Source organism: Carassius auratus, unplaced genomic scaffold (genome assembly GCF_003368295.1).
Source record: "Carassius auratus strain Wakin unplaced genomic scaffold, ASM336829v1 scaf_tig00215130, whole genome shotgun sequence".
NCBI lineage: Eukaryota > Metazoa > Chordata > Actinopteri > Cypriniformes > Cyprinidae > Carassius > Carassius auratus.
Window position 1 is genome coordinate 46,596 of NW_020527946.1, and position 22,408 is coordinate 69,003.

The 22,408-nt window shown below is 40.5% G+C and overlaps 1 protein-coding gene and 1 long non-coding RNA gene across 4 annotated transcripts in view; one reads left to right on the forward strand and one right to left on the reverse strand.

Moving 5' to 3' along the window:
- Positions 1-193: 193 nt before the first annotated feature.
- Positions 194-22,408, forward strand: part of LOC113093755 (piggyBac transposable element-derived protein 2-like) — a 43,854-nt gene continuing 21,639 nt past the window's right edge. The window contains exons 1-5 of one of the 3 annotated variants that reach the window (XM_026259315.1): positions 194-309; positions 14,006-14,802; positions 15,036-15,206; positions 15,522-15,725; positions 19,485-19,568. The gene's annotated coding sequence lies outside the window, so the exon portion shown is untranslated. Of the gene's footprint in view, positions 310-14,005; positions 14,803-15,035; positions 15,726-19,484; positions 19,569-22,408 lie in introns of all 3 variants that reach the window. The other 2 variants (XM_026259316.1, XR_003287889.1) reach the window with 2 other exon arrangements.
- LOC113093758 (uncharacterized) lies at positions 9,523-14,011 on the reverse strand. Its single transcript, XR_003287893.1, has 3 exons — positions 13,873-14,011; positions 13,715-13,793; positions 9,523-9,557 (listed from the first exon to the last, which is right to left on the reverse strand). It is a non-coding gene; the product is annotated as an uncharacterized LOC113093758 (long non-coding RNA).

Below are 22,408 nucleotides of genomic sequence, written 5' to 3' on the forward strand. Positions count from 1 at the left end.
ATAATTAAAAGTGTTCCTTTAAGAAGGCCTACCAGTGGTTTTGCAATCCAACCGGCTTTTCTTTTGGGGGCGAGGTAGTACAGAAATATCTTTAAAAATATATATTTTTTTATTATTTCTAGTCATTTTACTTTAGTCATTTAATTGTGAACTTTTCACATACTCAGGTTCATACCTTCATCAGAGCTGCTGGAAACACTGGTCATCTTTTCCTTTTGGGGAGTCATCACAGCTCTCAAGTGAAGATTGCACAGCTGCTTTTTTCGACCACTGTTTAGCTCTTTCATAGTCATCTGAAGCAAAAATATGGTGAGTACAATTTAGCATTTCTGTACTGTTGTTGCAGTAATGTTCTTTTTTTGAATGGTCCTTTAAGTGTAGCCCTGGTAAAATGAACAATATTAATTGTTGCTCACAATATTAATAACTTTTGTTTGTTAGTTTTTTTCTTTAAATAAAGTTCTGAAATCGATATAGTTTGTGTGAATTGGACACAGCAAAAACGTGGCTTCAATGCAAGTTTATCTAACTTGATGTGTTCACCTGTGTTCAGCTCGAAGCCTGATTTGTGTTGTAACATGCCTATCATCTAAGAGAAAAATGTGATTGGTGGAAGGGTTGAACGTGGGGCGTAGGAGTTTTTTTTTTTTGGAACGTTCGGGAGAGAAAAAAAAGATCTGCTGAGATGTGCACGCTGAGTGTTGCTCGCTGTTTCTTTAAGTTATGCTTTTGTTTAAAGTGTAGTTTTTCTCTCGTCACCGTTACGAACTGAAGTATCGAGGGACTGTCGAGATCGCACACCATTATGTGCGTTTAATGAGTCAAGTTACTCTCAGTTTGTGTGCTGCGTTTGTTCATCGCGGGAGGATGGATCATTAACCAGAGACTGAGGCCCTTGGACAATGCTAGATTTCCTCATCTAGTCAAGTTCCTAAGACGCTCGTTGTTTTGCTGACAACGTTGGAGAAGCATTCTCATCTATCTACTCATCTGCTCCGTTCTCTTCTGCTCCTCGCGGATCAATCGGACTGAGTTACACTGAAGGATCGCTACAGGTTCGTAAGTACATTGTTTATACTTGCTCATCCGAGTGAAGGGGCATTTTGTTTAATGCCACAACGCTCCCAAGCACCGTCCAGGCCTGCAACCAGTGTTTTTTTTTGCCAGTTTCGGTTGACATTGAGTCTGGGCCCAGTGAATACCGTTGCTGAACATTGAACGAGAATGGTATTTAATTAAGAGAAAACACTCGCTTAATGTTTGTGTTTGAACTATAGGGTAAACATTGTACCAATGAGTGTTTAGAACTATGAATATTGAGTGAATACCACAGTCGAATATTTGTGTGAACAAGTTTAAGTGATTATAATTTTATTTTTATTTTTTTTCCCTTTTTTTTCATATTTGAATGCTGTAGGAAAAATCATTAGAGTTGTGAGATTTTTCCCACGAAATCTGTCTTGTGTACATTTCTGGAAGGCTTAATTGTTTTACTTTTATGTTTAAAAGCTAATACATCTCCAGGGTTACATTGTTAGTTGAAATAAGACAAGTAAATTCACATTTTGAAGAATGTAATTTTATTTTCATTTAATTCATACTGATGCAAGTTTTTCTCACATTTATTTAAATTGATCACATTTCATTAGGCTTAAAGAAAATTAAAGGATCCATTTTGTTAATTCTCAGTCTTTTTGTTTGTTTAATTACAGATCACAGAGACAGGTGAAGTAATCTATCCATAGAGCTGGTTGAAATTAGATCAGTTTATAGAGATATTCTACGAACCCAGAGCCCTCTTCCTCCGTAAAGTGAAGAGAGTGCTACATATAAATTGGAGGCACCGCTGGGATCCTTTTCTTTTCTTTAGCCAGATTTGTCTATTTTTTCCCCTTTTTTATTTTATATATATATTTTTTTTCCCTTGAAAGGAACAATTTTTGTAGTATGGATTCTCAATCAGAATTGTTGATCGCTGAGTTGATTGAATGGTGTGATGAGTCACGTGTAGACCCCTCTCACGCTTTAGTCCTTAGTGGTGTACTGAGTGGCACTGAGGTAGCAGACATTGAAAATGCTGTTCAGACAGTGAAAGCCTTTGGGAGGGTGCGGGCCAGGGCTGAAAAATATAATTCAAAGCTGGATTGTAATTTAGTGCTATGTGAGTGCCGTGAGACTTTAGATCCGGATCACACTCCCTCTGAGATTATGCCGCTAGGAGGGGGAGCCCCCTGGAGAACAATTTTACTTACCCACTCAGTGAGTACCCCTCAGACATTTTCTTCCAAACTTCAAAAGTTGATGAGGGAAGAAGGCAAAACTATGGCTGATGTAAAGACTCTTTTCTCTAGTGAGCCTATGCAAGGCAGCTCCCCTGATAGTATCATCAGAGCAGTTGGAGACCTACTAGAGAAAACAATGAGGCCTAGTAGCGACAATAATGCGTTTCGGCGCTTGCGGACCTTTTCTGGGATTGTCCCTACTCCCCCTGGGGAAGAGAGTCTAGAGCACTGGCTAGCACAGGCCTACTTGATGGTTGAGGAGTGTAACTGTTCCAACAGGGAGAAGCGCACCAGAATTGTTGAAAGCCTGAAAGGTCCTGCTTTGGATATCATTCAGGCGGTTAGGTTAAATAACAGGGATGCAGATGCCCTAGAGTATTTAACAGCACTGGAGAATGCGTTTGGCACCCCTGAGTCTGGGGAGGATCTGTATTTTGCCTTCAGGTCTATGCATCAACAGCCCAGTGAAAAACTTTCAGACTTTTTACAGAGGTTAGAAAGAGCTCTCAGAAAGGTTTTGCAAAGAGGAGGTATATCTTCTCAACGTACTGACCAAGCTAGACTTGAACAGCTTGTGCGAGGTTCTTCTGAGTCTGACTTGACTTTGGTACACCTCCGTCTAAGGGAGAGAAGAGAAAAACCTCCTACCTTTTTGCAGTTGTTAAATGAGATTAGGGAGGAAGAAGAATATGAGGCCTCTCGACGTAAGTTGAATCCTGCTGTTAGACAGGTTCAGGCTAGGGAAATAAAGTCAAAACCCTCTGAGATACAAGAGTTAAAAGCTGACATAAAAGTTTTGCATAACCGGTTTGGGGAACTAACCAAAAAGCGAGAAGCAGAAAATGAGCAAAAGACTGGAACTCTCAAAAACAGTTTTAGTTCGGTTATGGAAAGTAATGTTGAAGCTTTGCAGAAACAGGTGCTTCAGCTTCAAGAACAAGTCAGCGTATTAACCATTTCACATGGTACTTCAGTGTTGAAAGAAGGACGAAAGAAGGATGATAAGAGACATTTGAGTCAAAATCGTAAGTCTCAGCCTTCAAATAGTTCCTCTGAGTTCTTTTGTTACCGATGTGGTGAGGATGGTCACTTTGCCACCAAGTGTACCTCTCCTGAAAATTCATCCAGGGTCATTCAGAAACTGATCCGTGCACTTCGTAAAAGTAAAGGGGACAGAGAACCAGAAGGAAAACCCTCTTCCTCTGTGGATAATTGCTCTGTTAGACGAGGAGCAGTAGACTTTTGTAAGCCCAACTCTGTACCAGAAGGTTTAGTTGGCCCGTGTCCTTTTGCTAATGTGACTATTGAAAGTCAGCCATGCAAAGCACTTCTTGATAGTGGCTCTCGTGTCACAATCGTGTTTGAGAGTTGGTATAAGCAGCACATTCCTCACATTCCAATTCTACCACTTACTGACCTTGCTATATGGGGTCTTAGTGATTCTACTTACCCTTATAGGGGATTTGTATCAGTTGATGTGGGATTCTGTACTTCTGAGGGGGTGGAGAAAGAGAGAATTTCGCTGTTGGCATTAGTGTGTCCGGATCCCAAGAGCCCTGATTCTGTGCCAGTTATTCTTGGTACCAATACTCCCAAACTTCGAGAGTTGCTGGCTCAGTGTAAAGAGTTAGACAATGGGGGTATTATTCGATCTTTAAGAATCTCACCTTATGACTTGGTAACTAGAGAACAGCCCCTGCCATCCTGCCCCCTAGCGCAGGGGGATACTGTAGGATTTGTGAAGTGGCAGGGTCCAGGACCATTGGCCATTCCTCCTCATAGCACTGGCTATGCTGTTTGTCAGGTGAAACAAGTCCAGCCGTTAGGTAATAACATTTTGATAGTGGAGATTTCTGAAGATAGCAAGCTTCCTGGGGGTGTGCTAGTGCCTTCCCTGGTTATGACTCCCTCCAGTCTGGATGTAAATAACTTTGTGTTACCATTGCGCAACGAGACTCAAAAGGAAACTGCCATTCCAGTGGGTACTCTTCTTGCCCAGATGTATACTGTGGACATAGCCACTGTACCACAGACATCAAAATCCTCACAAACATTTGTAGACCCTCAACTGTTCAACTTTGGAAGTTCACCTATCCCTGAAGCCTGGAAAGCACGTCTGGTTAAAAAGCTGTCAGAAAGAGCCAGGGTTTTCTCTCTGGATGAATGGGATGTGGGGCTAGCCAGGAATGTCGAACACCACATAAGACTGAGTGATTCTAAGCCATTCCGAGAGCGGTCGAGGCGTATTGTGCCTGCTGACATTGATGATGTTCGCCGTCATCTACAAGAGCTTTTAGCGGCTGGAATAATCAAAGAATCCCGTAGCCCTTATGCTTCCCCTATCGTCATCGTTAGAAAGAAAAATGGACGTGTGCGTATGTGCATTGATTATCGCACATTAAACTCCAGAACCATTCCAGATCAATACACTATGCCACGTATTGATGATGCCCTTGATTGTCTGACAGGAAGCAAATGGTTTTCTGTTCTTGACTTGAGGAGCGGATATTACCAAATTGCGATGTCAGAAAAAGATAAAGAAAAGACAGCATTCATTTGTCCACTTGGTTTTTATCAGTTTGAACGAATGCCGCAGGGGGTTACTGGAGCCCCCGCGACATTCCAGCGGCTTATGGAGGCCACAGTTGGAGATATGAATTTGTTGCAATGTCTGGTGTACTTGGATGACCTCATTGTGTTTGGAAAGACACTGGAGGAGCATGAGGAGCGCCTTTTAAAGGTGTTAGATAGACTGGAGGAAAGTGGTCTTAAATTATCACTTGAGAAGTGCCAGTTTTGTCAAGCACAGGTAAAATACGTAGGCCACATTGTGTCAGCTGAAGGGGTCTCAACTGACCCTGAGAAGGTCAGGGCGGTATTGAATTGGAAGAAACCTACCAACCTCAAGTTATTACGATCCTTCCTTGGTTTCTGCGGTTATTATCGGCGTTTTATCGCTAATTATTCCTCCATCGTCAGACCGTTAACTGAGTTGACCAAAGGTTACCCTCCAGCAAATAAGAAAGGCAAAGCTGGTCCTCTCGAAAAGCATCACTATTTCAGGGAGTCCGATTCTTTTGGTAGCCGTTGGGATCAAGCTTGTGATGAGTCTTTTACCAATATCATACAATGCCTCACAAGCGCTCCAGTGCTAGCTTTCTCTGACCCAAGCAAACCCTATATTTTGCATGTGGACGCGAGTCTAGATGGGTTGGGTGCTGTGCTTAATCAAGAATATCCAGAAGGACTCCGTCCCGTAGCGTTTGCCAGTCGGAAATTGAGTCGTTCTGAGCGCAATTATCCCATACATCAGCTTGAGTTTCTTGCCTTGAAATGGGCCATAGTAGATAAGTTTCATGATTATCTCTATGGTGCCAAGTTTACGGTGATAATACGTACGGATAATAATCCCCTCACGTATGTGCTGACAACGGCAAAGCTCAATGCTACCAGCCATCGGTGGTTAGCCGCATTAACCGCTTACGACTTCAACATTCAGTACAAGCCTGGCAAAAGTAATGTTGATGCTGACCTGTTATCCAGGCATGCTCTAGAATTTCAGGAGGATTGGGAGGACATACCACCATCCGGTGTAAAGGCTCTTTGTCGTCAGATTGGTGTTACTGAGACTGATGTTTCCACCAGGTTTATTGATCAGTTGGGTGCTCCTCCTGATGCAATCCCTGATGTTTTTTCTTTTGCCTCCCAACTTGAAATGGGTCCGTTGGAGCAGTTAAGTCGGAAAGACTTGATTGAAGCTCAGAGGGCTGATCCAGCTATTGGTCCGGTGTTGAAAGGGATGGAGACCGGCACACCCATTTCAGATTTAAAAACTAAAAACCCTGAGGTTTCTCTACTACAGAGGGAGAGCCCTAAGATTCAAGTAAAGGATGGACTTTTATATAGAGTTGTGCAGAGATTAGACAAAAGGGTGTGTCAGTTGGTAATGCCTGGCAAATATCGATCTATGGTTCTAAGAGCCATGCATGATGATATAGGTCACTTTGGAACTGAACGTACCCTGGAGCTCATTAAAGACCGGTTTTACTGGCCCCGAATGGGTTTTGAAATCACACAGTACATTAAAACTTGTGGCAGGTGTGTGGCTAGAAAAACCTTGCCCCAAAGATCTGCACCTTTGCAACATATCACAAGTAAAGGTCCTTTGGACCTGGTGTGTATAGACTTTTTGTCGATAGATCCTGATGCGAAAGGTACCTCAAATGTGTTGGTTGTCACTGACCACTTCACGCGATATGCACAAGCCTTTACTACAAAAGATCAAAAGGCTTTAACAGTTGCAAAAGTGTTGTTCGAGAAATTTTTTGTACATTACGGACTGCCAGCTCGAATTCATTCTGACCAAGGGCGTGATTTTGAAAGCAGAGTGATCAAAGATCTGCTGGGAATGCTTGGTGTCCGTAAGTCAAGAACGTCTCCATACCATCCGCAAGGGGATGCACAACCCGAAAGGTTCAACCGCACATTGTTGTCTATGTTGGGAACCCTTGATTCAGACAAAAAGTCTAAATGGAGTCAACACATAAGCCAGCTTGTACATGCATATAATTGCACCCAAAATGATGCCACTGGGTTTTCCCCCTATTTTTTAATGTTTGGAAGAGAGGCGAGGTTACCCATTGATCTGTGCTTTGGTATATCCCCACATGGCGAAGATGAGGTAAAATACCACCAGTATGTAGACCAGATGAAGCACGAGTTGAAGAGTGCATATCAACTGGCAACCTCGGCAGCTATTAAGAACCATCAGAGGAATAAGAGACTTTATGATGCTAGGGTCAGAAATCAAACTCTTGAAGTGAATGATAGAGTGTTAATACGTAACTTAGGGATCCCGGGCAAACACAAATTAAAAGACAGGTGGAATCCTTTACCTTACCAGGTGATTGGGAAACTTCCCAACTTGCCTGTGTATCGTGTAAAGCCAGAACAGGGTCCAGGTGTTGTAAAGACACTGCACCGTGACCACCTTTTGCCCATTGGTTACATGGTGAGATTGCCGATGATAAGCCAGGGACCAACTAAGAGACAAAGACCAGTGACACGAGCATCTCAGGGTGAAAAGATTGAAGAGACAAATGATCAGTCTTCGAAGGTACAAAACATTTGTGAGGGCTGGGCCTCTGAATCGGACGACGAGGGTCGTTGTACTTCGCCTCAGTTTACTTTTGAGCATTCAGGGTTGAGAGACAGATTGTCTAAACCTAGTAATAACTTATCTGTGCAAAATGAAACTGCTCCGGCTGATGCCTCGGTTCCTGATGTACCTGGGGAAGAAGACAGACAAGATGAGTTAGTTCAGAGAGAAGCAGAAATTCCTTTTTCACCTGTCCATGAGCCTGGGGTGGACTCAGGACTAGAGGGGGGAGACGTCCCTTCATCTAGTATCATGGATGGGGATGAGGAATCTGTTTGTGAACGTAGAGCAAAGAGGAAAGTAAAACCTGTCATCCGCCTTAGCTATGATGAACCTGGAAAGCCGACAGATCAACCAGTAACAATAATACATAGAGGTATGATCATTCAGATCTCTTAGAATTGAGTAATAAGAGGTTCTTACTGTGCATTGCATTCAGATGACTTGATGCAAGTTTTTTAAATCATAGTAATGTCTATGTAACACATGCAGAGTTGGAGTCTGATGGGGACATCCAGACCTTTTAGGAGGGGGAGGATGTAGCCCTGGTAAAATGAACAATATTAATTGTTGCTCACAATATTAATAACTTTTGTTTGTTAGTTTTTTTCTTTAAATAAAGTTCTGAAATCGATATAGTTTGTGTGAATTGGACACAGCAAAAACGTGGCTTCAATGCAAGTTTATCTAACTTGATGTGTTCACCTGTGTTCAGCTCGAAGCCTGATTTGTGTTGTAACATGCCTATCATCTAAGAGAAAAATGTGATTGGTGGAAGGGTTGAACGTGGGGCGTAGGAGTTTTTTTTTTTTGGAACGTTCGGGAGAGAAAAAAAAGATCTGCTGAGATGTGCACGCTGAGTGTTGCTCGCTGTTTCTTTAAGTTATGCTTTTGTTTAAAGTGTAGTTTTTCTCTCGTCACCGTTACGAACTGAAGTATCGAGGGACTGTCGAGATCGCACACCATTATGTGCGTTTAATGAGTCAAGTTACTCTCAGTTTGTGTGCTGCGTTTGTTCATCGCGGGAGGATGGATCATTAACCAGAGACTGAGGCCCTTGGACAATGCTAGATTTCCTCATCTAGTCAAGTTCCTAAGACGCTCGTTGTTTTGCTGACAACGTTGGAGAAGCATTCTCATCTATCTACTCATCTGCTCCGTTCTCTTCTGCTCCTCGCGGATCAATCGGACTGAGTTACACTGAAGGATCGCTACAGGTTCGTAAGTACATTGTTTATACTTGCTCATCCGAGTGAAGGGGCATTTTGTTTAATGCCACAACGCTCCCAAGCACCGTCCAGGCCTGCAACCAGTGTTTTTTTTTGCCAGTTTCGGTTGACATTGAGTCTGGGCCCAGTGAATACCGTTGCTGAACATTGAACGAGAATGGTATTTAATTAAGAGAAAACACTCGCTTAATGTTTGTGTTTGAACTATAGGGTAAACATTGTACCAATGAGTGTTTAGAACTATGAATATTGAGTGAATACCACAGTCGAATATTTGTGTGAACAAGTTTAAGTGATTATAATTTTATTTTTATTTTTTTTCCCTTTTTTTCATATTTGAATGCTGTAGGAAAAATCATTAGAGTTGTGAGATTTTTCCCACGAAATCTGTCTTGTGTACATTTCTGGAAGGCTTAATTGTTTTACTTTTATGTTTAAAAGCTAATACATCTCCAGGGTTACATTGTTAGTTGAAATAAGACAAGTAAATTCACATTTTGAAGAATGTAATTTTATTTTCATTTAATTCATACTGATGCAAGTTTTTCTCACATTTATTTAAATTGATCACATTTCATTAGGCTTAAAGAAAATTAAAGGATCCATTTTGTTAATTCTCAGTCTTTTTGTTTGTTTAATTACAGATCACAGAGACAGGTGAAGTAATCTATCCATAGAGCTGGTTGAAATTAGATCAGTTTATAGAGATATTCTACGAACCCAGAGCCCTCTTCCTCCGTAAAGTGAAGAGAGTGCTACATAAGTAAAAAGGAATACCTGTTTTAGCAAACACCCTGACCCTGTGCTTGTGCAATTTTCTTTATCGGGCAATTCAATCTTTTGTACTTTTTTTGTTGCATTCATTGGTGGCCAGTAACAGTATTGTACCTGCATTAAAATAGTACAATTATTGAATTATGATATGAATAATGAAGTATTAAAACTTCAAAGTTAGAATAAGAAAACAAGAGCAGTTGAAAATGGAAATCAAGGAAAAGCACAAAAAAAAAGTTAATTACTTAAAAGAACAGATCTCTAACAATTTGTTGACATCTAAAAGTTTTGAGAAGGGTCTGGCTTGCACTCTCAGACACTTGTGCTTCTGCTAGCGACGTCACTTGCAGTCTTAATTTTTTTATTTTGTTCTATTTATTGATAACTTTTTGTTTGAATCTCTCAACATTTTACAACAGTAGCCAGGTGGTGAAGACAAGAAAAAATAAACTAAATTACAATGTCACTTGCAATCACTTGCACTCTACGCTACCTGTGATGTCACTTGCAATCAACACAAATCGTGCTTGTTGCCAATGGAGACAAGACGCTGTGCTGGTGAAACTAAATTAGTTGGCCTACTACTATAACGTTCAGGGTCCTGCAAGATAAAGACATGACCGGCAAATCCATGGCCACAGAACAGCAGAATATGAACGCAATGCACAAAGTCTTTCGTTAAGCGTTTTCCTCCTGTAGAAAAAACAAGGCAAGCAGATGGCTATGAACACAATGCGCAAACTTTGTCCTCCCATACAGCAAAACGCTTAATGTGACCTACTAACAGACTAAGATGATAAAGACAATTCAGTAGGTGTAGCCTATATGTCTTGTTGTTGACTCAATATTTATACAGACCAGCACATATGAACATGCACTATGAAATGCATTAAGTGATTTTAAAATGATCATCTCTGTACAGGCAAGCAGACGAGTACAGAACGCAGTGCGTTAAATTGTACATTAAACGTTTTCCTCCTATAGAAAATCATTATAAATAAAACACATAATGTAGATTAATGGACAAAGACAGTGATATAAACGAGTTGTAGACAGTTTATTCTATATAGAAAAATGCTTAACGCAAAACTTTGCGTGTTTCGTTTATTCTGGGCTCACCTGCTTGCCTGTACATATTAATTATGTATTTTAATAATGTAGAGAAGCATACTGAGTTTGGCCTTTATCATCTTAGTCCATTATGCCACATTTTGCGGTATATGAGGAAAATACTATATAAATATTCATTAAAATAATGAACTGCATATTAAAATATCAAATTAAATAGCATCTTAATACATTAAAGGGTTAGTTCACCCAATAATCAAAATTATGATTATTACCTTTCTGGAGATGGACAGAATACCGTACACACAGTTTCAATGGAGGGACAGAAAGCTCTTGGACTAAATCTAAAATATCTTAAACTGTGTTCCGGAGATAAATGGAGGTCTCACTGGTTTGGAACGACATGAGGGTGAGTTATTAATTACATAAATTGTATTATTATTTAAGCCATGTTAAGTATTTGTTTTTCTACAGGAGGAAAACGCTTAGCGAGAGACTTTGCACAAGCGTTCATATTCTGGTGTTTTGGCCACGGATTTGCCGGTCTTGTCTTTTTCCTGCAGGACCCTGTACGTTATATCACTAAATAAGTTTTAATCTTTTAATCACCACCACAGCGTCTTGTCTCCATTGGCAACATGCACGATTTATGTCGATTGTAAATGTCGCAGATAGCAGAGAGTGCAAGTAGCAATTGCAAGTGACATTATAATTAGGGATGTCCAGATCTGATCACGTGATCAGAAATCTAGCCCGATCACGTGGTTTCAGACTCGATCAGAATCGGACGTTACCTCCCAATCAGGACTCGCCTTGGATATTTATAATAAAGATGTGAATAAATATAGATTTAAACTCAGAGATGCAGGATAGTCTGCGCATGATCTGTTGTTTTATTTGGACCCAGAATAAGGCGAGATGAACATCATGTGGCGCTAAACACTCCTGCAGTGTACGTTTCATTCATACTCGATGCCAGAGGGCGCTCTCGCGCAGAAAGTCATATCAGGAAATTCCTAATATGGACAAAAGCATCCAGCTTTCGCTGTATGAAAACTGTTGTTTTCACAGAAAAGCAGAAACGTTTGCAAACGCGAAGATATTCCTATATGATTATGACCATATATGGTATTTCAAGTCATCTCCAGCAGGTAATGAATAAAGTATATGAACAATGTAGTAATGATTGACATAAACCGTGTTTGTAGTATATAAACAAATCATTGTTATTTGTTATCGTCCAGCAGTTATAGATTTCTACAGGTTCTTCTCAAGAAATTAGCATATTGTGATAAAGTTTATTATTTTCATTATTTATGTAATTATAAAAATTTAACTTTCATATATTTTAGATTCATTGCACACCAACTGAAATATTTCAGGTCTTTTATTGTTTTAATACTGATGATTTTGGCATACAGCTCATGAAAACCCAAAATTCCTATCTCAAAAAATGTGCATATCATGATAAGGTTCTCTAAACGAGCTATTAACCTAATCATCTGAATCAACTTATTAACTTTAAACACCTGCAAAAGATTCCCGAGGCTTTTAAAAACTCCCAGCCTGGTTCATTACTCAAAACTGCAATCATGGGTAAGACTGCCGACCTGACTGCTGTCCAGAACGCCATCATTGACACCCTCAAGCGAAAGGGTAAGACACAGAAAGAAATTTCTGAACGAATAGGCTGTTCCCAGAGTGCTGTATCAATGCCAGGGTTTCCGTTGTCCTGTAATTGCCGGACATTGGCCGAAAAAAAAATGAAATGTCCGACAAAATTAAATCTCTCCGGTCAAATCGTCTGATTAAAATTGCCTAATAAACCCGCCCCCTAACACAGTCTGAATTTGAGAATAAGCCTAAAATGAATAAAGCTTATCAGGTTCACTGATAATTATGCGTGCATTTATGAATTATTATCTTAATCTATAATGAAACAAGGACGAAGCATATGCTTCCATCTGCTGAAAAGCTTTATGGATATGAAGATTTCATTTTTCAGCACGACCTGGCACGTGCTCACAGTGCCAAAACCACTGGTAAATGGTTTACTGACCGTGGTATTACTGTGCTCAATTGGCCTGCCAACTCTCCTGACCTGAACCCCATAGAGAATCTGTGGGATATTGTGAAGAGAAAGTTGAGAGACGCAAGACCCAACACTCTGGATGAGCTTAAGGCCGCTATCGAAGCATCCTGGGCCTCCATAACACCTCAGCAGTGCCACAGGCTGATTGCCTCCATGCCACGCCGCATTGAACCAGTCATTTCTGCAAAAGGATTCCAGACCAAGTATTGAGAGCATAACTGAACATAATTATTTGAAAGTAGACTTTTTTTGTATTAAAAACACTTTTCTTTTATTGGTCGGATGAAATATGCTTATTTTTTGAGATAGGAATTTTGGGTTTTCATGAGCTTTATGCCAAAATCATCAGTATTAAAACAATAAAAGACCTGAAATAATTCATTTGGTGTGCAATGAATCTAAAATATATGAAAGTTAAATTTTTATCATTACATTTTTGGAAAATAATGAACTTTATCACAATATGCAAATTTATTTAGAAGGACCTGTAAGCAAATTAAAAGCTTTACATTAGAGAAAAAATCAGTCAGTCAGAAGTTTAAGTCTCTTCTATTCACCAAGTCTGCATTTATTTGATCCAAAGTACAGCAAAACACTAAATTTTTTTACATATTTTTACCAGCCTATTTAAAATAGCTGTTTTCTATTTGAATATATTTCAAAATGTAATTTATTGAACATCCTGGATCTGTTTTTTCGCTCTTCTTTATTATTTTTATGTATTATAGAAGTATCGGATCGGAACTCAGTATCGGTAGATACCGAAAATCAAATGACTCGGACTTGGAATCGAGGGCAAAAAAAAACCTGATCGGGACATCCCTAACTGTAATTTAGTTTATTTTTTCTTGTCTTCACTACCTTGCTACTTTTACAAAATGTTGGGAATTTCAAACAAAAAGTAATAAAAAAATTCAACAAAATAAAAAATAAAGACTGCAAGTGATGTCACTAGCGGAAGTGCAAGTGTCTGAAAGTGCAAGTCTGAGAGTGCAAGTGCAAGTCTGCAGCCAGACCCTCTTGAAAGTTTTGCAAAATTACAATACAATGCCATCATCACACATTATTTTTAAACGTTTGTTGTTGATAAAAGTGAGACAGAATTGAATACCTCATCCTTCATAAACAACCAGATATCTGGCACCATTTCACATGTTCCCTCCTCTGAAAATTCTACAATTGCATACATTCTACAAAAAAGAAAAAATCATTGTAAATGCGAAGGATGATGTGTACATTTATCTTATACTACATATGACATCCTGTTACCTTTGATTAAAATTCATGGAGCACTGACAGAAAAATCTCACTTCTCTCTTCTGTGCTAATCTTAATTGCATGTTTTGTGAGTTCTGTTTTTGAAATCCATGAAATGGTATTGTGTTTTCTTTTGTATTTGTAGGCACCAATCAAAAATGACATGCATGGGCTGTCGAACAGTGGCTCAGGTTTACTGTAAACACGGCAAAGCACTCTTTGTTCTTTGTCAGCCACTTGCAGGACTTCACAGCATTGACCACCGCTGAGGACATATGCACTGTCTTGGGTCTTGGTAGAGATTTTGCCTACAGTTGTTGTTTTTTTCTGTTCGATTTTCTCTTCCAGCCTCCTAGCAACCTGAATCAGTGGGTTTCTACCAGAACGCACCATCCTCTTGAGTGTCTGCAGATAGTTTTCAAACATGAAGGCACTACAATTTTCCAGACCATCGAAGTTTTCAGCATCTGTTGCTATGTGCAACATTGCATGTGTGTTGTAAACAAGGAATTCTTGTCCATAAAGATTCCGACCTTTTTCCACAAAATAATGCAGCAGTTCATCTGCATATTTCGAGTGTTCCTGCACAAGACTTGGACATACCAAAATTATCATGGCTATGCTAAAGGAAAGGAAGTGCAAATACATTTAATCAGGCAGTATACCCTTCAACACAATCTTCCCAGTGTAAAGAAGGAACTGACGAAACTCAGTTGCTTTCCACCTGTCCAGTTCCTCAAGACCTCTAGGCTTTCGCACAAAAGTAGATGGGATGCATTTCCGAAGAGACCGCAGTCTTGCACTAATCTCTGTGATTTGGCTGGCTGAAACCCTCACAACTCTGTCTCCTCTGGTCCAGATGTGCAGGAGTCCTTTCATTACACCTAGACAAGCCTGGTGCATGTAATCAATGGGAAAACTCTGCACCATGTCTATGGGGAGGTGTGTTCCCATGATGATGCTGAATTTGTGATTGATTTCTGAATGTTTCATCTGTCCTGAGTTTGAGGTCAGCTGTTTCTTGGTATGCGACTCTGTTTACCCATGTACCTTTTTGCTCACATCGGTCGCAGCCAAAGTACCCAGAGAACAGTTTAATATTCTTCACTAATGCACGAGCTGGAGCATCACACACAAAGCACCTCAAAATTACTTTTATTTTTCTTCCCATGTAGTGAATCCCAAGATTCATCAGATGAGCCAGTTCCCTTACTGTGTCTTCCAAAAAGCCAAGATCTGTTGGTCGACTTAACCGCTTGTCAGAGCCGTGGGGAAAATGGTGACTGGGTCTAACATGACTGCACAAAGAACTGGCCACATACATGTTTTGGAACTCTTCTACAGTGGTAAGCCATCAATGTTGAATGATAAATCAAGACATTGGAGTTCTGCTAGATCAGGAGGGTAATTTTTTAGTGCTGCTTGTAATTTCTGTGTTAGTGGAAAGTAAACATATTCCATTCCAGATAATTGCTTTATGTCAGATGCCGGGGAGTGTGCAAGAGAGTCCGGGCAGTCGAGGGTAATTCATTGTGTCCATGCCTTTGTAGCAATTTGAGCAGGTTGTCAAGTGCATTATGTTTTATCTGGTATTCACTGGCCCACGTGGACAGTTCTTTTGCCAGCGACACGTCCCTACTGTCTTCTGCTTGTTCTTCAAGGTCAGAAGCAGAGGATACATTCAAACTGTTAATACCCTCCCATGTCGCTGCTCTTGACTGTTCTTCCACATTTGCAGAATGCAAATAGGGTTCATTGTCAGATGAACACTCTCCACAAATCATCACCATGTCAACATCCTTTTGTGATTGTTCTTCAAGTGGAAGATCAAGTGATTGTACTTCAGCTGGTGGATTACTCTCCAGGTGAGATGGAGATCTGGTCAGAGCCTGCCTTGTTGTTCTCCAAGCATGAACATATTTCCTGTGCATCTCTCTCTTTTCAGAGCTCATTCTAAGAGACAGTTGTAGTGTTTATATTTAAAGGATTTTAATCAGGAAGTAAAAATGTCAAATTTCTCCCTCAGATCAGAACTATTAATTTTTATCTATTCGGTTGTTAAGTGATGACGTAAGAAGTGCTGTTTCTGGATCCAAGCCTTGACTCGCTTCACTTGAGAATACGACCTCAGCAGCCGTTTATGAGCACTGTTTATTTATATTTATCAAGCTAAACCCTTTTACACTTACGGTGGACACTACAGTATCTGTGCTCACAAGCGTTCCAAACACAAATAATTTTTATATTATAAAAAATGTTTTTTTCATTGTCTGGCTATCTGGGACTTCAGTATGGAGTTAAAGGTTAGGATTATAACATTTTCGCTAGTATTATACTATATTGTGAGTTTATATTAGCACCTTTTGTTGTTTTCTCGTGGTATCTAATAGAGCGTTTGGACACGGAAGCGGTGAGACGTGACGTCAGACTTAACAAGCGAATAGTAAATAAGTGTCAAGAATAGTGGGATACATGTACAAATAATAACACTCCAATCAGCTAATCAACTCAAAACACCTGCAAAGGTTTCCTGAGCCTTCAAAATGGTCTCTCAGTTTGGTTTACTAGGCTACACAATCATGGGGAAGAGTGCTGATCTGACAGTTGTCCAGAAGACAATTAAATATATATATATATATATATATATATATATATATATAGATAGATAGATAGATAGATAGATAGATAGATATAGATATACACTACTGCTATATTTAAAGGACCAAAGACATTTTATTGGTAAGATTTAAGTAAGATTTCATTTTAACATTCTTTTTGCTTTAACTTTATCAACTTTAATGTCAGTAAAATTAATATCAAGCTTATTTTCCTCAAATAGTAAGTGTACTGATTGACAGTAAAGTTTTAAAACTTTTTTTTGTGATCTTTCAACACTAAAGACAAATCCCCTGCAAGGTACATGTACTTCCCAAAGTATAATGTATGTAATATATTACTTGATTAGTTTTGTTTAAACTAATTAAATAGAACTTAAATGTAAACTTTGCAAATATCTTACCTTTAAGTGTCGAAGAAGAAATGAGAGAACTGTAGTGGACAAAAACAGTAAAAAAAAGAAAAAAAAGAATCAACATTAATGCCTTGTTAATCTTAGGGAAGTAGGCTCTTACACTGCATATTCATTGATAAAATATTACTTGGCTATGTAATTTACAGTTCAAAGGAAATTAAATTGCAAATATCAAACTTAAACACCTTTAAATGAAGCTAAGGATCATTACTTGCCTTGACAATAAAGATTGTAAGAACAAAAATCAGAGGCAGCAGTAGATGTTGCAAAATCTAATAATAGAAAAGATGATATATTACTCACAATTACTAAACACAACAATACAGACTTTAGCCAATTTTGCATGTTTAAATCATATTAATATTGAAGATATCTGTGAAATTATGCTATAAGAATTTGTTTAACATTTAAAACAGGAAAGGATGTCAATGATCTGTTTCCAGACATCCGTGTATCTGATCTGCAAATCATTTTTACTGTCATTTAGTTTGGGATTGGCCTGGTTTAGGCAAGTAAATTACTGACATTGTTTTAATGTATGGATAAATCAGGTGCATATACAGATACAGTATTGTTCAAAATAATAGCAGTACAATGTGACTAACCAGAATAATCAAGGTTTTTAGTATATTTTTTATTGCTACGTGGCAAACAAGTTACCAGTAGGTTCAGTAGATTGTCAGAAAACAAACAAGACCCAGCATTCATGATATGCACGCTCTTAAGGCTGTGCAATTGGGCAATTAGTTGAAAGGGGTGTGTTCAAAAAAATAGCAGTGTCTACCTTTGACTGTACAAACTCAAAACTATTTTGTACAAACTTTTTTTTTTCTGGGATTTAGCAATCCTGTGAATCACTAAACTAATATTTAGTTGTATGACCACAGTTTTTTAAAACTGCTTGACATCTGTGTGGCATGGAGTCAACCAACTTGTGGCACCCCTCAGCTGTTATTCCACTCCATGATTCTTTAACAACATTCCACAATTCATTCACATTTCTTGGTTTTGCTTCAGAAACAGCATTTTTGATATCACCCCACAAGTTCTCAATTGGATTAAGGTCTGGAGATTGGGCTGGCCACTCCATAACATTAATTTTGTTGGTTTGGAACCAAGACTTTGCCCGTTTACTAGTGTGTTTTGGGTCATTGTCTTGTTGAAACAACCATTTCAAGGGCATGTCCTCTTCAGCATAGGGCAACATGACCTCTTCAAGTATTTTAACATATGCAAACTGATCCATGATCCCTGGTATGCGATAAATAGGCCCAACACCATAGTAGGAGAAACATGCCCATATCATGATGCTTGCACCTCCATGCTTCACTGTCTTCACTGTGTACTGTGGCTTGAATTCAGAGTTTGGGGGTCGTCTCACAAACTGCCTGTGGCCCTTGGACCCAAAAAGAACAATGTTACTCTCATCAGTCCACAAAATGTTCCTCCATTTCTCTTTAGGCCAGTTGATGTGTTCTTTGGCAAATTGTAACCTCTTCTGCACATGCCTTTTTTTTTAACAGAGGGACTTTGCGGGGGACTCTTGAAAATAGATTAGCTTCACACAGACGTCTTCTAACTGTCACAGTACTTACAGGTAACTCCAGACTGTCTTTGATCATCCTGGAGGTGATCATTGGCTGAGCCTTTGCCATTCTGGTTATTCTTCTATCCATTTTGATGGTTGTCTTCCGTTTTCTTCCACGTCTCTCTGGTTTTGCTCTCCATTTTAAGGCATTGGAGATCATTTTAGCTGAACAGCCTATCATTTTCCTGCACCTCTTTATAGGTTTTCCCCTCTCTAATCAACTTTTTAATCAAAGTACGCTGTTCTTCTGAACAATGTCTTGAACGACCCATTTTCCTCAGCTTTCAAATGCATGTTCAACAAGTGTTGGCTTCATCCTTAAATAGGGGCCACCTGATTCACACCTGTTTCTTCACAAAATTGATGACCTCAGTGATTGAATGCCACACTGCTATTTTTTTGAACACATCCCTTTCAACTAATTCAACTAATTGCCCAATTGCACAGCCTTAAGAGCGTGCATATCATGAATGCTGGGTCTCATTTGTTTTCTGAGAATCTACTGAACCTACTGGTAACTTGTTTGCCACGTAGCAATAAAAAATATACTAAAAACCTTGATTATTCTGGTTAGTCACATTGTACTGCTATTATTTTGAACAATACTGTATGTCCATATAAAGAATACTTTCAAATTCAAATACTACTTTATTCACTAAATACTAATCAGAGCTGGGTGGTAATTGGTTACATGTAATCTGGGTTATGTAATCAGATTCCAGAAATACTATACTATGGAATAAAAAGTACTTGTAATTTGATTAAATTACATTTTAAACTACTAGGAATCAGACTAGCTATTTATTATGGATTAGCCTACATTATTAAATATTATTTACACAATAACAATAATTTATTCATAATTAATTGATTCTCCTTTATTCTTTAAAATAATAAACGCGTACACGTTCTGAAGTATTGGCATTGACTAGTGTTATTTGTGTGGTTGTAGTTTTTGTATTGGACTGTGAAGATTAGTGATGCTTATCAAAATTATGCCATTAGGTGGCAGTACCAACGATGTTTCGTCCAGCATTACTGAAGAAGAATACCGCCAACGTGACTAACGGAGGAACAAACCTGAGACAGGTAAGAAAACTGTATAATTGATTCCAAGGGCAGACATTTGCATCAAATGCAACCAATAGTGGGGAAATGAAGAGAATCAGGTAGGAGCAGAGCGGAGGAGAACATAAACACAAGGTTACGACTGGGGCATACAAGATCAAATAGTACAATGCATATAGAAACACATCTTGGTTACGTATGTAACCATGGTAACCATGAGATGCTGCGGTCCTGGCCCCAACTCTCTTGAGGGAGCATAAAGCCATGAGAAGAAGTGTCTTCAAAGTCAGTATTTTATCCGGTACAGTTTCCAAGGGCTCAAACGGATGCCCTGATAAACCGTGCAACACAATGGATAAATCCCACGAAGGAACTCGCACAGGGCAGAAAGGCCTCAGCCGTCGCGCACCCTGTATGAAACGAGAAACCAATGGATGACGGCCCACTGAGGCACCGTCTATATATTCGTGGTAAGCTGAAATGGCTGCCACGTAAACCTTTAAGGTGGCTGGTGTCACTCCATCCGAAAAACGGTCCTGAAGGAACTCCAGTACTGAAGCCACTGGGCAGTAAACTGGATCCACATTACGAAGCTCACACCAGGCTGTAAATAGTCTCCACTTGAAAGCATATAAGCGTCTCGTAGAAGTTGCTCTAGAATTCAGTATAGTCTCGGTAGTTTCAGCAGAAAGACCTGGACCTATTAATTCACTCCGCTCAAGGGCCATGCCCACAGATTCCATAAATCCGGCCTGGGATGCCAAATCAGCCCCAGCGCTTGTGATAACAAATCGTGTCTGAGGGAAATCTCCCATGGAGAGACCACGGCTGTGTGTGCCACCGCGGAGCCACTAGCAGCAGCCGTTCCACTCTGTCCTGCCGTATTCTGCATAATACTGCTGGGATCAGACGAATTGGGGGAAACGCATACAAACTGGTCCTGGGCCAGTTGTGTGCTAACGCATCCAAGCCCAGGGGTGATGGAGGGCATAGGGAGAACCATAGCGGGCAATGCGTAGTCGTGTTCAACGCGAATAAATCCACTTTTGCTTCTCCGAAAATCTGCCATAGGAGACTCACCGTTTGTGGGTGAAATCTCCATTCCCCTTGCTCCAGAGTCTGTCTGGATAGTAAATCTGCTCCGAAGTTCAATCGTCCGGGGACATGAACGGCCCGGTCCGACAGAAATTTGTTGTGAGACCAAAGAAGAAGAAGCCTCGCCAGCCTGCACAGGGGGCGAGAGCGTAATCCTCCCTGATGATTCAGATAAGACACAACCGCTATGTTGTCCGATCTGATCAGTACATGACGGCCGATCAGCAGACTCGCGAAATACTGGAGAGCTAGAAAAACCGCCAGTAATTCCAATCTGTTTATGTGCCAGCTGCGTTGTGCCGCTGTCCACACTCCTTGAGCTGGGCGTCCTCGACAAACAGCTCCCCACCCGGTCATAGACGCATCCGTCGTGACAGTCTCTCGGGAAGCACAAATCCCCAGCCAAACTCCGGTTAGGAGAAACTCGCTTGACATCCATAGTTTTAACGACATCACACATCGCCGTGTCACCGAGATCGTTCGATGTGGATGACAACGGGGTGAAATGTTTCGTCTTTTCGTCCACCACTGAAAAGGGCACATGTGAAGTAATCCCAAGTGAATTACGGGAATAGCTGCTGCCATTAGACCCAAAAGTCTGAGGCACAGTCTCACTGTCACTGTTTGACCCGCTTTGAAGCCCCGCACGAATGACGCAATCGACTGAGCGCGCGGTAGAGAAAGCTTCCCTGTCATCGCGCGAGAGTCCAAGTTTATTCCCAGAAAGGTTATCGGCTGAGAAGGGATTAAAACGCTTTTCTGGAAATTCGTGCGTAAACCCAGGTTGTTTAAATGACTCAGCACAAGATCCTGATGAGAGTGTGCTTGAGTCTGTTATTGTGACTAACACCAGCCAATCGTCCAAATAGTTCAAAACCCGGACACCCTGGAGCCGCAGCGGGGCCAGGGCTGCATCCATGCATTTTGAGAACGTACGGGGAGCTAGAGTTAAGCCAAAGGGAAGAACGCGGTACTGATACGCTTTGCCCTCTAAAGCGAATCTGAGGAACTTCCTGTGTCTCTTTATGATCTGAATATGAAAGTACGCATCCTTCAGATCGATCGTGACAAACCAGTCGTTTGGTTGAACCTGGGACAAAATAGATTTTACCGTCAACATCTTGAATTTGCTCGGCCTGAGTGCAAGATTCAGACAGCGTAAATCCAGAATGGGTCGTAATCCGCCATCTTTTTTTGGTACCAAAAAATATCGGCTGTAAAACCCTGACTCCATCTGAGAGGGGTGTACTTCTTCTATAGCCCCTTTGTTCAGCAGAGCCAACATCTCCTGTCGCAGCACCGCTATATCCATCGGTTTCACCACCGTGGAAAGAATTCCGCGGAAAGGGGGCGGTCCCTTTCGAAACTGAATGGTGTATCCGTGACAAATTGTGCGTAACACCCATCGAGAAATGCCGGGCAAGCGTTCCCACGCTGCCCGAAACAATAATAGCGGTCTCAAAATGTCAGTTTCCTGCAACACTGTCACACGCGTTAAAACATCCGGGCACGAAAAGCTTGTGGCGTCCGTGCACAAAGGAAGTGTGTGCGTAACAGTCGTTGCATCTTGTTGTGCATAATCCTGAAACGTGTCCACGGCAGGAATTAGGCCAACAGATTGAGCATCGGGCTCTGCACCTAGTGAAAAGGCGGCGGCTGCGTGAGCTGTCATAAACGGGCCGTTTGTGCAGGACCCTTGCCATCGCCCCTCGAAATCTGAAGGCTGGATAACGCAGAGTGTCCGAAGGAGCGTTTGGCGTTACGGC